The sequence below is a fragment of the Ixodes scapularis genome, unplaced genomic scaffold (genome assembly GCF_016920785.2).
Source record: "Ixodes scapularis isolate PalLabHiFi unplaced genomic scaffold, ASM1692078v2 PGA_scaffold6__148_contigs__length_123643588, whole genome shotgun sequence".
Taxonomy (NCBI): Eukaryota; Metazoa; Arthropoda; class Arachnida; order Ixodida; family Ixodidae; genus Ixodes; species Ixodes scapularis.
Genome location: NW_024609881.1, coordinates 64,524,966 through 64,536,656, shown reverse-complemented (window position 1 = coordinate 64,536,656; position 11,691 = coordinate 64,524,966).

Genomic DNA, 11,691 nt, shown 5'->3' with positions numbered 1-11,691 from the left:
CGCGAACAGGTATTTACGTGGATCTTGCTAGCTGACACTCTTTTACTTCAAACGCATCTTCCTGGATGTTGGCTCTGTCCCGCATCCCGAAAAGCGCCGCAGGGATTTGTTTACATGCGCGCCGCTTTGCACAGCCGTACGGGTCGTCTAGTTTTAGCAACGATGGTAGTTGTGTTGACTTCTTAGCGATCGAGTTCGTTATCATTTGCGGTCGACGAAGGCGGCTATCTCGTGATCAGGAAAGATGGGCATGCGGGCCCGTTTAAGCAGACATTTTGTAGCGTGAATATTACATCGCACGAACACAATCTCCAAACCACCCCAAAGAAGCGTTGCCGGAAAGAGCACCCGATACTAAAACGAACGGTGGCCAACTCTACTGTTGCTTTCTTCACCAAAGCGCCTCGGTACTACGTCCAGGCCTAAGTAATGCCTATGAGTGACCGTATTTCCCGTTGTGGCGCTGCTCTTATGGACATGTTGTCGTCACGACATTCCATCGAAGCTTCACAGACATCCACGAGGTGGTTTTTGGTTATCGTTTTATTCAGTTAAAAATTCGTTTTCTCGCGTTATCCTGCGGAATATTGGTATTGGTGAAGTCCTATTTTAACCCTCTTTATGTTCAAGCAAAGAGATGGGCACAAGAATTTGGTTTCCGTACCCCTTTAAGCAAACTCTTCCACAAACGCGACTCAACCGCCGGTGTGAATGGGCCTGCACGGCTTCGAGCTCCATGTTGCCTAGGAAACCGTGTACCAACGTTACTATAAAACCACTCTCTTAGGATGCGATGCACCAAGGTCGGGACGCTCTACCTGAAAGAAATCACCGCTGAGGCAAGTTTGTATAAAAACAATATTAATTGTGCTGTAAAACCTTGAAGCTAAAGATATTAGAAAAGATCACGCGCACGTCATTTGGTACTAAACTCTAATAAAATTTACAAGAAAAAAAGCTTTTTCTGTTTGTTCTTACGCATTAACATGCTTTATGTAAGCTGAAGGTGACCACAGTAAAAAAAGAAGAAAAAAAAATCTTAAGAGTGGCGAAATTGTCAAATTTATCTCGGTCTCGGTGGACGCCAAGGGGCCCAGGTTTCAGCGGTGAGTTTCCCATCTCAGTGTTCTTGCAACGTTGCCGTGTAGTAAAATTCGGAAAATGGCTGAAGGTACAACGCTCGCTAGTCCATTCGCTACCAAAGCTGGTGCATCCCCCGGTCGCGCCTGCAGAGACCTAATTGCCAAAGCCGGCCAGTCGCCGGGCTGTACATATTTGCGGTTTCAAATTTAACTAGTTGATGGCGCGCTATAACTACTTACACTTGCAGAGTTTGGATATATTACCACCGCACGGGTTATGGATCTTTTCTGCTAATTCGTGCACGTTTACCATTGCGACATGGGGGAGAACGCCACAGCCAAAAATATCCCGATCTCTATCAACCCACGGCCGCAGATGACAACAGGAGATTCGCCGTTGTATTCAATTTTCAATCAATGATTTCACTGTCCAACAAACTTTCACCATGTCGAATACGCTGTCGTCCATCTCCGACGCCATACTTGCCAGCGAGTTGCAATGTCGCAACCGGTTTGCAGTGCGCGCGGCACCCGGGTTTGAAAGCATTTGAGAGAAAGGGCACTGCAGCATTGCCACAATGTACTGTTCAAGGCTAAGCTGAAGTGATGATGATGATAGCGTTTATTTCACTTGCAAACGTGAGTTCCGTCTGCCATAGTATGACGCAGCTTCTCTCTTCGCTTGAGACTATAAGATACGCTAGATGGACATATTGGTCATTGCAGCACAAATGGAAATTTTATAATGGTCACACGGACTCAAGCTTGCACGACGTTGATTCATATCAAACCAGATATGAAATCCGTAAAAAATATATGTTGAGAACGTGTTTCTGCGTAAATTTTTAGTCGCCAGTTGGAAGAGCCATCATGTTTTGAAGGTTGTTCCACAAGGAGCTATCTTTCGGAGAAAATAATTTTGACGCCTCACAGCAGAGACGTAGTCAGCTTCCGTCTTTAATAACTGGTTGATAATGATTAACACAGCTAGCCGGCTCCGGTTCTGGTGTGCCAGCAAAGGTGGAAAGCGGGACGAGAGGGAGCGAAATTCGCAAAGCTCGGGGGCACCCGCATGCAGGCAAAGCCAAGCACAACCGGCCGCGCGTTATCAGCGTTGCCAGATATCAGAATTCTCAACACGCGATGTAGATGTTGACGCAAATACTACAAAATAAAAATTAAATGAAAGAGTAAGTAAATAAAATGGGTTTGATTGTAAGAAGAAACACTTTTTTTTTATTTTTCCATGAAAAATAAAAATGCTTTTGAACACTTTGAAATGTGCTGAATACGAAACAGCGTACCGCGCAGGATCACGTGATAGTTCGACCGACCCTCGTTGAGCGAGAGCCGCCTCGACGCCTCGGCGCGCGCGTCTTGTTCTGGGTCGGCTAGAAGTTTTGGCTAGAAACCAAACGCTCCTGCGAAAACGCGCGCCTGCGCGCAGGAAATGACGTCAGTTTGACGCCAACGCGCCTGAATCCAGAGCAAAAAGCGCATCCGGTCTGCGCTTCAGCCGGTTTCGGCAACTTGCCGAGTTGGAAAGTTCGCCGGTTCGGAAACATTTAGACAAATCTGCGTCGTAATATTTGACTGTGGTCTTCCTAGGCGTTACTGAAGAGGACTGCATTGTTTTCTTCAAAACCAAAAATGAAGCGGAGTTGCCCTTTCGGAAAATGCCTCTCGCGCCCTTCCTCTTCTCACCCTATCCCAAGAGTCACGTGACGTCAGGGGCTTCTTTTGTGTCGGCTTTTCTTGTACGGATAATCCTCAAAAAGCGCAGAATGAGCGGCTAGCTGCGAGCGCGACAACGACCTTGAGACTTCCAGGCGTCTTCCCCTCATTGTCGCGGGCAAGCTCAATCCGCGAGACTGAGGACGCCAGTGCGGCCCAACGCAGACCCGATACCGCTCGGTCGGTGGAGATCGAGGGGCCCCGGTGTGCTGGGGTCGTTGCAGCAGCCGCCCTCTGGCATCTCGCGGCTGCTGGAACTATTCCCGCGTCTGCACAAGGATTGGCTTGCGCAATAAAGGGTTCAGGTCGTCGATAATACATTTCTTTCCGAGACATATAAATCAACTTGTTCTCTCTAATCTCGTCATTACTGTCCGAAACATAGATCTCCCTCATAGGTTGTTCATCCCATTTTGAATTATTTTGCGAATTTATTCGGTATTACCTCTGCTCGATGTTTGTTTTATAACTTGATAAAGACCTTTAAATATTGGCGCGGGCTTCCGCGATCAACGCTTTACCGAATTTATCAAATATTCGACAAGCCTGGCGTCAGGAAGGTGGAAGAAGCAAGCCGCAATTTTGGCTTCTAACAAAGACGGTGCAGTCGTGAAATAAGTCTTTGCTTCACCTGTATCCACAACGCCTCATCGTTTGCACGATCATAATTTCTTAGTAACTTAGGTGTATACCACATTTTACTCATAGTTACTATAGATGTGGCCCGACAGGCTTTCCCGTTATGAGCGAGTCGACTTTTGAATGACCGGTGGCTCTCCTGAGTGAGAATAAATATTATCATCTTCCCACAACAACCACACCTTTCTCTCTCCCCCCTCCCCCCCCTTTCTCGAATCGGGCGGATATCAGGCCACTTCAGGAAGCAGCCTGCACACAGGGTTTTCGGCTACTCGTTCTCAACACATTCGAACTTGGCAGTAAAAACATCGCATGAACGTCGCCCAATTATTTGCAACCTAAATAATGTGGCTCTACTGTTAGGACTCAATCAATTTCATCGTCAATCATTATTTGTTATGATTTCATGGGGAAAGTATGTTCGTCGTGATGCCACAGAAGTGGTCGATTCAAATTTCAAAGGGAGAAAAAGGTCCTCGTATTTATTTTGCGGAAATAGTCGCTCCTGTGACGCTCCAGTGCGTAAGGTCAAAGCACCCGAGGCAGTGTGTAATACTTTACAAACTGTCGTTGACGATAAAACATTTGTGGGAAATGCGTAAAACTGTTTACACCATATATTGTAGCACTCTAAACAAAGGCATACCTACCAGCAAAAAAATGTCGCAATTGTCGCAAAAAACAAAACAAAACACTAATTAGCTTGCAAAAATTGTTGCCTCCTTCCCTCCCTTCCCTTCCCCCCCCCCCCCCCGCCCCCCCCCCCCCCCCCCCCCCCCCCCGCCGCCGCTCTCTCTTCATCTTTTTCCCCGCGCCACCACAAAGAACAGCGGCCCAGCCAACGAATTTCTACCAAAGCCTCGCTTCTTGGAGAAAGGACTCAATATATGGTAGTGAATCTGTCAGGGGGTTTGTAGAAATAATAGGCGACTGTTGAATCTAGCCTTTTGCACAAATCATGCCCGGGATATTTCCATTTTCCTTCCACGTGATTAGTAGGCGAGACGGTGGGGGAATTTGTGCGTACTAACATGCTGCTTCTAAGAGAGAGTGCCAGATTTATAGTGCATGTCAGTTTACATGTATATAGTTTAATCACTGTACACAAACATTCTCGGCCTGGAGGATCACATGGAAGCATGGCGGAAAGCAGCTTGCTGGAAATAGAAGTCTCTATTGAATTGCACTGGTGTGAAAAATTATTACGTATTTTTGTCTTATTTCTGGGCGAAAATAAAAACCGCGTTTAGAAATCGAACATTGTGAGATTTGAGGAGCGCCGAAAGGACATACAAAACCGGGACAACCACAACAATACGAGGCGCCTTGCGGCACTCAGCTTGTCCTGGTTTCTTGTTTTTCCGGAGCCTTTCAAAAGTGGATGAAAAATTATGAACTGGCTGACCCGACTTACCACATTAGAGCAGTTCATTTTCATTACGACAGGCTCTCTTCAAACGTCCTGCATAGCTCAGCTTGTACCGGTCCGTTTTTATTTTCGGTTCCTTTCAAAAAGTGAGCTCTAAGCCACTGGACAAATCTACCACATTCATAATTTGCGAAAGCGAAGAAGTGGAAATGCGACAAAAGGAAAGACAAGGGGGCCAAAATCTTTTACAAGAAAACACAATATTCTCTACAGTTTTTTCTAACAATTTGGTATGAAGGTATACTTGGATGCCTGCATGATTCGTTTAGGAAATAAAGCGAAACTTTGCACTGGATCATTCTACGTGTATGTTCACTTCCATTCGATGATATCATGTTTTCGACTCCGTATCTCCGATCCTTTTGACACCGGAAATGTCTCCCAGCGGTGTTGTGCCCGTTACCGAAAAAGGGTAGCGGACATTTCGCCGAACGGCATTTCATCGAAAGCCGTTTCATCGAATGAACGGACATTTCATCGAACGCCGTTTCAACGAATCGCTAAGGGCCGTTTCATCGAATCGCTAAGGGCCGTTTCATCGAATTTCTCTGTTATGGCTCTGTACCAAGTTTTGGGGCATATCAGTGCTTTATAGATGTTTCACTTTGCATTTGTTTAGACCAAGGTAGTCACTTGTAAAATTGTTTTGAAGGTGGTGTCAAATTACTAAAAATAAAAACAATTTCCATAAAAGGAAATAAAAACATTTGGGTATGCGACTTACTGAAAGGCTTTACTCATGTACATACATGACTGAAACCACGACACTGCAAATAAAGGACAGACACTTGAAACAATTTTAAATGTCTGTGCTCTCTCTTTTTGTCTCATTTTTAATTGTTTCATCTGACATGGAGAGGGGTCATTGTGTCATAGAGCCTTTCTTCTCGAAGCAGGATATGTTTACGATGGAACTTATCTCGTCACTGGACCCAGTGATATAAAAACCGAAACAAAAGAAGAAAAAAAAAATCAGAGAGAATTCGATAAAGTGTACAAAAATTAATGTAAATTTTAAAATATTACACACTGTAATGTTGTTCGATGAAAAGGTGTTCGATGAAACGGCTTTTATGAAACGGCGTTCGAGGAAACGGCGTTCGATGAAACGGTGTTCAATGAAACGGCTTCGATGAAACGGCATTCGATGAAACGGCATTCGATGAAATGTACGGACGTAGAGAACAATCAACGAAATACCGTTACTCGTTAGCTTGGAAAAAAGCTAACGCGTTACAGAGCTCCGTTTCAGTTTTGTAAATGTAACGAAATACCTGTGTCGTTACTTGTCATGACTAATGGACGTTACTTTTACGTTAGTTTGTCGTTACTTTGTGTTTCACTGTTAGTATATGACAGATGTTAGTATATGACTGTGGAGTCTCAACCACAAACGTGCCTATAAGATTGTCGAACACTTCTTGAGAAACGTGAGTTTGATGCATACGGCCTATCTTCCTCTGCTTCCTCAAGGGTGTGTTGGGAAAGTGGGTTGTAGCTTCGGTCTTTCGTTTCTCTGAAATTACCGCGAACCCTGTCAGCTTCTGCGAATACAGGGACTGGCGGAAAAGAAAACAATTAGGACTGGTGCGAAGCACCGCTGTTAATTTCTAGTTATCAGTCGTGTGGAACAACGAAAGATTAACTAAACTGCATCACGAATTAGTATAGAAAAAACTGTCTAAATAAACCGCAAACATATCTCACATAACGTGTTTATATATAACTTCTATGATTAATTTATTTTTCTTCTGAATTATACAAGTAACTAAACTAAGCCGTTTTCGAAGGCTTTTTTCGCTAGGTTACATTAATGAGCATCATGAGATGTAGCTGAAAAACTGCGACTAACAAAACTATCTCGAAAGGAAGGTGCGTTCTTTTGGCTAAGAAGGCTGAACGACGACATTTTAACGAAAAAAGGTAAGTGACATTGAAGAATAACTCTTAATGTGCTTTTTCAAATTAGAGTTCGACGTCCTGAATGTGCTCAGCAGTTTGAGTTTCGGCATACAGAGCAGACATTTAAACAGCAAATTGTCTGACTTCGTTTCGGTCAGTTTAAACATAGCACTTAAGGCTCAACTCCATGGGACGAATACACAGCGAAAAATCGACGAATTTAGCCTGGCGGCTTTTGCTCTGCGCGTGGCATCAGCACAGTTGGTGCTACGTCAAGCGCCAAGCGAGCGTGCCGTGGGGCGGCGTTCGTCAGTTATTTGTCGCATAATTCGCTCCACGGAGTTTAGCCTTTAGCCCGGGCCATAATAACAAAGTTTCGGTGGTCGTTGCCATCTTGCACGAAAAGTGAGTGCGAGATGTCAGTAAAAAGGGCTTTTATAGCAAGCGTTCCAAAGCGGCCTTGTTGGTTAGAGGCAGAAATTGCATGACAAAGGCAAGTGTACAGTACACGGAGTGCTCACAAACAACATACCTTATAGCCACACCGGTTTTAGTCACAGCCCGGTTTAGGCTACACAAGCAACGAAAATAGGACACCGATCGCTTAGTCTTAAGATAACCCATAATAGTGACCAAAGAAGATTATTGGTGATTATAAACGAAGTAAAGCGCGGGCCATACTTTGGTATCTTATTACATGCGTACTCGTTGTATCTTTACGTGTATATATGATTGAAAAAGGTGGCGAGCGTTTATAAGCCCTTTAGCCAGACTTGTGCCCGTTACTTCAACAAAGTAATTAATTACAGTTACAATTACTTGGCCTAAAAAGCAGTCTTGGGTCGTACCGCGTTACTAGTAACGCGTTACTTTAACTTCGTTACTTTTTTGGTAACGTAACTGTAACGAGTTACTTTTTAAAAATGTAACTTGTAACTGTACTTCTATTACTTTTTCTGAGGTAACGATGAAAGTAACGACGTTCCTTTTGTCGTTACTTTCCAGTTTTTTATGTATAATATATCACTGAACGAGTACAATTTAGCCACTCTTTGTGCTTTCCAAATTGTTCTGACATTTCGAGTGTCAAATTATCTTTTGCACAAATTAACTTCTGAATACGTTCTTTCTCGCCAGTCACAACCCGAATGTAGCCATTTGTAGGTTTGGTGAAAAAAAAAAGTAGTCATTTTTAGCACGCGCTTGTACTTTGTGACTAAGCACTTGCATCTTAGTATCCTAAAGAACTATCTCTTCTGCGGTTGTTCTTTTTTCTGCGCAGACGCTTTTTAATCGGGTGAATCAAACGTGAAACAATACGCGCGGAGGGCACTGCGCATGCTTCGTATTTTGATTTGCGCCATTACTCCGGTCGCCGGTGTAGTGTTAACAGTCGAGGAAAATTTTACTGCTGTTTGCGCGGGGTTTGTTTTTAGCTTGCCGGGTACGAACTGAAATTTGTCCAGGGACTCTATGAATCCAGCGCAACCATCAACGAGCCATCAATGTGCTAGTGCTACCAAGGATATGAATGTTGATAAGAACAAAGAACTAAAATGGCCGGCGTACAGAGTGTATTTTTCTGTGGTGGAGGTGGTTACTAGCAACTAGACCGCAGAAAACGGCACTATATTGCCTCAACGCCTACCCGGCAATCAAAAACCTGTTCCGGCGAAACAACACAGCAATCCCATCCAGTGCGTTAGACGAGCGCCTGTTCAGCAAGGGCAGGGACGTGTTCGTTATCAAACAAGGGAAACTTTCAGACACTACTTTTGAGAAACACCTGCTGCTAAGTTACAACATAAAGTAAAAAGCACACTTTTGTTTATAATTTTATGGAAATAAACTTGGTGAAAAGTGTGGTCTAGTTTTTCCTAATTGGTTTGTGTTATAGAGAAGTAACGTCGTTACTTTTTAAAAGTAACTGTAACTGTAACGAGTTACTTTTTTGCTGCGGTAATTGTAACGGTAACTTCGCTACTTTTTTTCTGAAAGTAACTGTAACTGTAACGAATTACTTTTTAAAAGTAACTTACCCAAGACTGCTAAAAAGTAATGGATAACCGTTAAAAATTACTCCCCGTGAAAAGTAATCGATTAATTACTTCGTTACATTACTCGGTTACTTTTGCGTTACTCCGAAGGAACACGAAAAATACACACTATATACTGCGTGTTTGGAGGTGAAAATTTTGGGCACCATCAAAATTAAAACAAAAATAAACATATTCATTACTTTCTACCCAATATCTTAGGTTAATAATTTTAGGAGAACGCATATATAAAGTTTTAAAAAACTTGAACAGGTGCTCAAGATGCGACGAATGCACTTGGGCGGTGGAGGCACGCACACCATTCGAATTATACCGAGTTTAGAATCGGCGAGCTTCTAGATGTGGTTTTTCTATGTTTGCTGCATGCTGCCTATGTATGGGCTGGTTTACCTACTAAAACGGACTGGCTGTGAGACCAAGATGCGGTACTTGGCTCTCGGTACATCTCAAAGACTCCTCCTTGATGAAGGTTGTTATCCGGCCGAATGACCCACTTGATCTTCTTTATTGATCACCAAACTTATCAGAACCAAGACGTCACACGAAATATTAATGCACAATCTCTCAGCTGAACTGACTTTCCCGCCTAGAAATTATTTAAGAGAGCCAAACTTTCAGTGAACAGCACACTTCCATGTCTTTCACGCGTTTACACTACAGGCGGCTTCACAACTCCAGTGTCCAAATGAGTCACCGTTTATTCTAAAAAAACTCGGGCTATGTTTCCTTTCCCTAAAATGTCGGTCTAAGTTCCCGCAGGCTCGACCCGCTGTCGAGAACCCAAGCCGTTTTGTTGTGCTCCCCGACTAGCATATTGCCTGCTGTCGAAAGTTACTGTTTAAACTGACAGCTGGGTTGGCGCTAGATTTTTCTTTGTTCTAATGAACTGCCGCCATCACGTTTCGTGTTTTTGCCCTACGCATCCGCTAGTGCAAAGTCAAGTGAAAAATGCCACACAGCTGATTGGCCCAGTTAGTATTCAGCTTGCACAGCGCTGTCAAGGATGTGCAGGGTCGAGGTCTCAATACCCTCTCTGTTCGCGGGGTGAGCGTGGTATAGGCGGAAAAACCCAAAAGCAAAGCACGGTTTCGTTTAAAAAAAAATTGTTTTGGGGGAACAAGGCGCGGAGGAGTGGGGAGGGAAGAAGGAGGGTAGAGGCGGGGGAAGGAGGGAAGGGAGCGGACGTATGTCACCCTGTCCACGGCCCCACTCGACGCGGACCTCACGCCGCGGTTTTATGGTCCATCCGTTTTCTGCTCTTTTGTAAGCTCCGAGCAGTCCGTTCGTTTTCCAAGAAGTCGAAGCCTGTTGCCTTTCTGTAGAGTGTCGAAACTAGGGAGCCTTCATGGGCACATGAAGGCACTCTAGTCGAAACCTCCCAGCCTGGCTGACCGTACGAACGAGTCGAGAAACGGTCTTTGGCTGGGCTGTCGTGCTTTCCGTGAATTCCTTTCTCTCACCAGCACCTCACGAGAGTCTCGTTACCATGCCAAAAGCGCGAATGCGGTTGCATGGCCCTTCTTCCACTCTGTTTCTCCCCCTGACGGGACGGAAGAATTGTAACGAGTAATTTCAGTAATTCGTTACTGAAAAATTAACGAGATTACATTACAAATTACATTTTCAAAAAAGTGACGGATTAATCACTAAATTACAAGAAATGTAATTAATTACAAGTAATCCTGTTACTTATAAAGGATTACTTCCAAGTCTGCCCTTTATCCTAAGTTTGTCTTTCATGTCCAAAAACATTTTTTTTTTCACGCCGGTAGCGGCAAAGTAAGGGCGAAGCAGACGAAAGCCATCACTATTACTGCTACGAGATTTGTCTCTTTATTTAGAGAAATGGTATAGTAGCCTTGACACGCAACCAGGAACTGCGAGAAGGATTACGCGGGCGCAGCGTCCAGCATAATTCGGCCTTTGAATGCCAGGAAGTTGGGGGCTAACCCCTATACAAAGAAGGTGCCGTCCGTGGTGGTTACGCAGTCTTTTGTCTAGTTTTAAGGCGCTATGGGAGAAAGGATGACCAGAGGATTTAGCGGGAGGCGACCTTCTGAACGGGAGTCGTCGTTACCCAGCGAGCGAACCCACCTTTGTACCACGGCGGCAGGGATTCTAAAAGATGGTGACGTCTTTCTGGTGACAGACGTTTTTCAATCCTGCGATAAGTTTGCCACTTATTTTGGTTCAAAGCGTGGGAACGTCAATGCTTCCAGATTTAGCGTTTATCCTTTCTGTTTTTGACAGAAAGAGAATGTATTTATTTTAAAGAGAAAGTCTTGACCAGCTGGAGTAACTAGGAACGATTCGGCAGAATCGTTCGAGTGGCGGCAGACTGTTGCATTCTGAGCGGATGTCTCTTTCCAGCGAGACGGCTTCTCCTTCAAGGCATGGCGACGGTGGCCTTAGTAGTTTCGATACAAAGACTGCACCAAGGACGCTCAAGAATTCGAGAAAGCGATAATCACGCGTCTTTTGGTCCCGGTTGTGGGGACGTTGAAAGTGTCTTCCGAGGGAGTTTGAAATGAAGTCGTTTATACATAGCTTTGTTGGGGTTTCTTTGCCATTTTTTGTAGTGCGCAGAGTAAAAATTAGTTTGCTTTCGAACCACCATGCTGCCATTTTTAATCAGAAGTAACGAGTAATGGCTAACGTAATTTTATAGCAGATACCGTAAAATAATAAGGACATTGCTTTACTGTTAAGAAGATATTCCCCTTTAAACAACAGTCCCCACCGCCTGGGAAGAACGTAAGTGGGCGAGCGAGACGCCTCTGGGTTTTGCGACACGCCTGCATTTCAAGGGTCAGACTTGCCGCTCATTCAAACTGGAAGCGGATCCGCG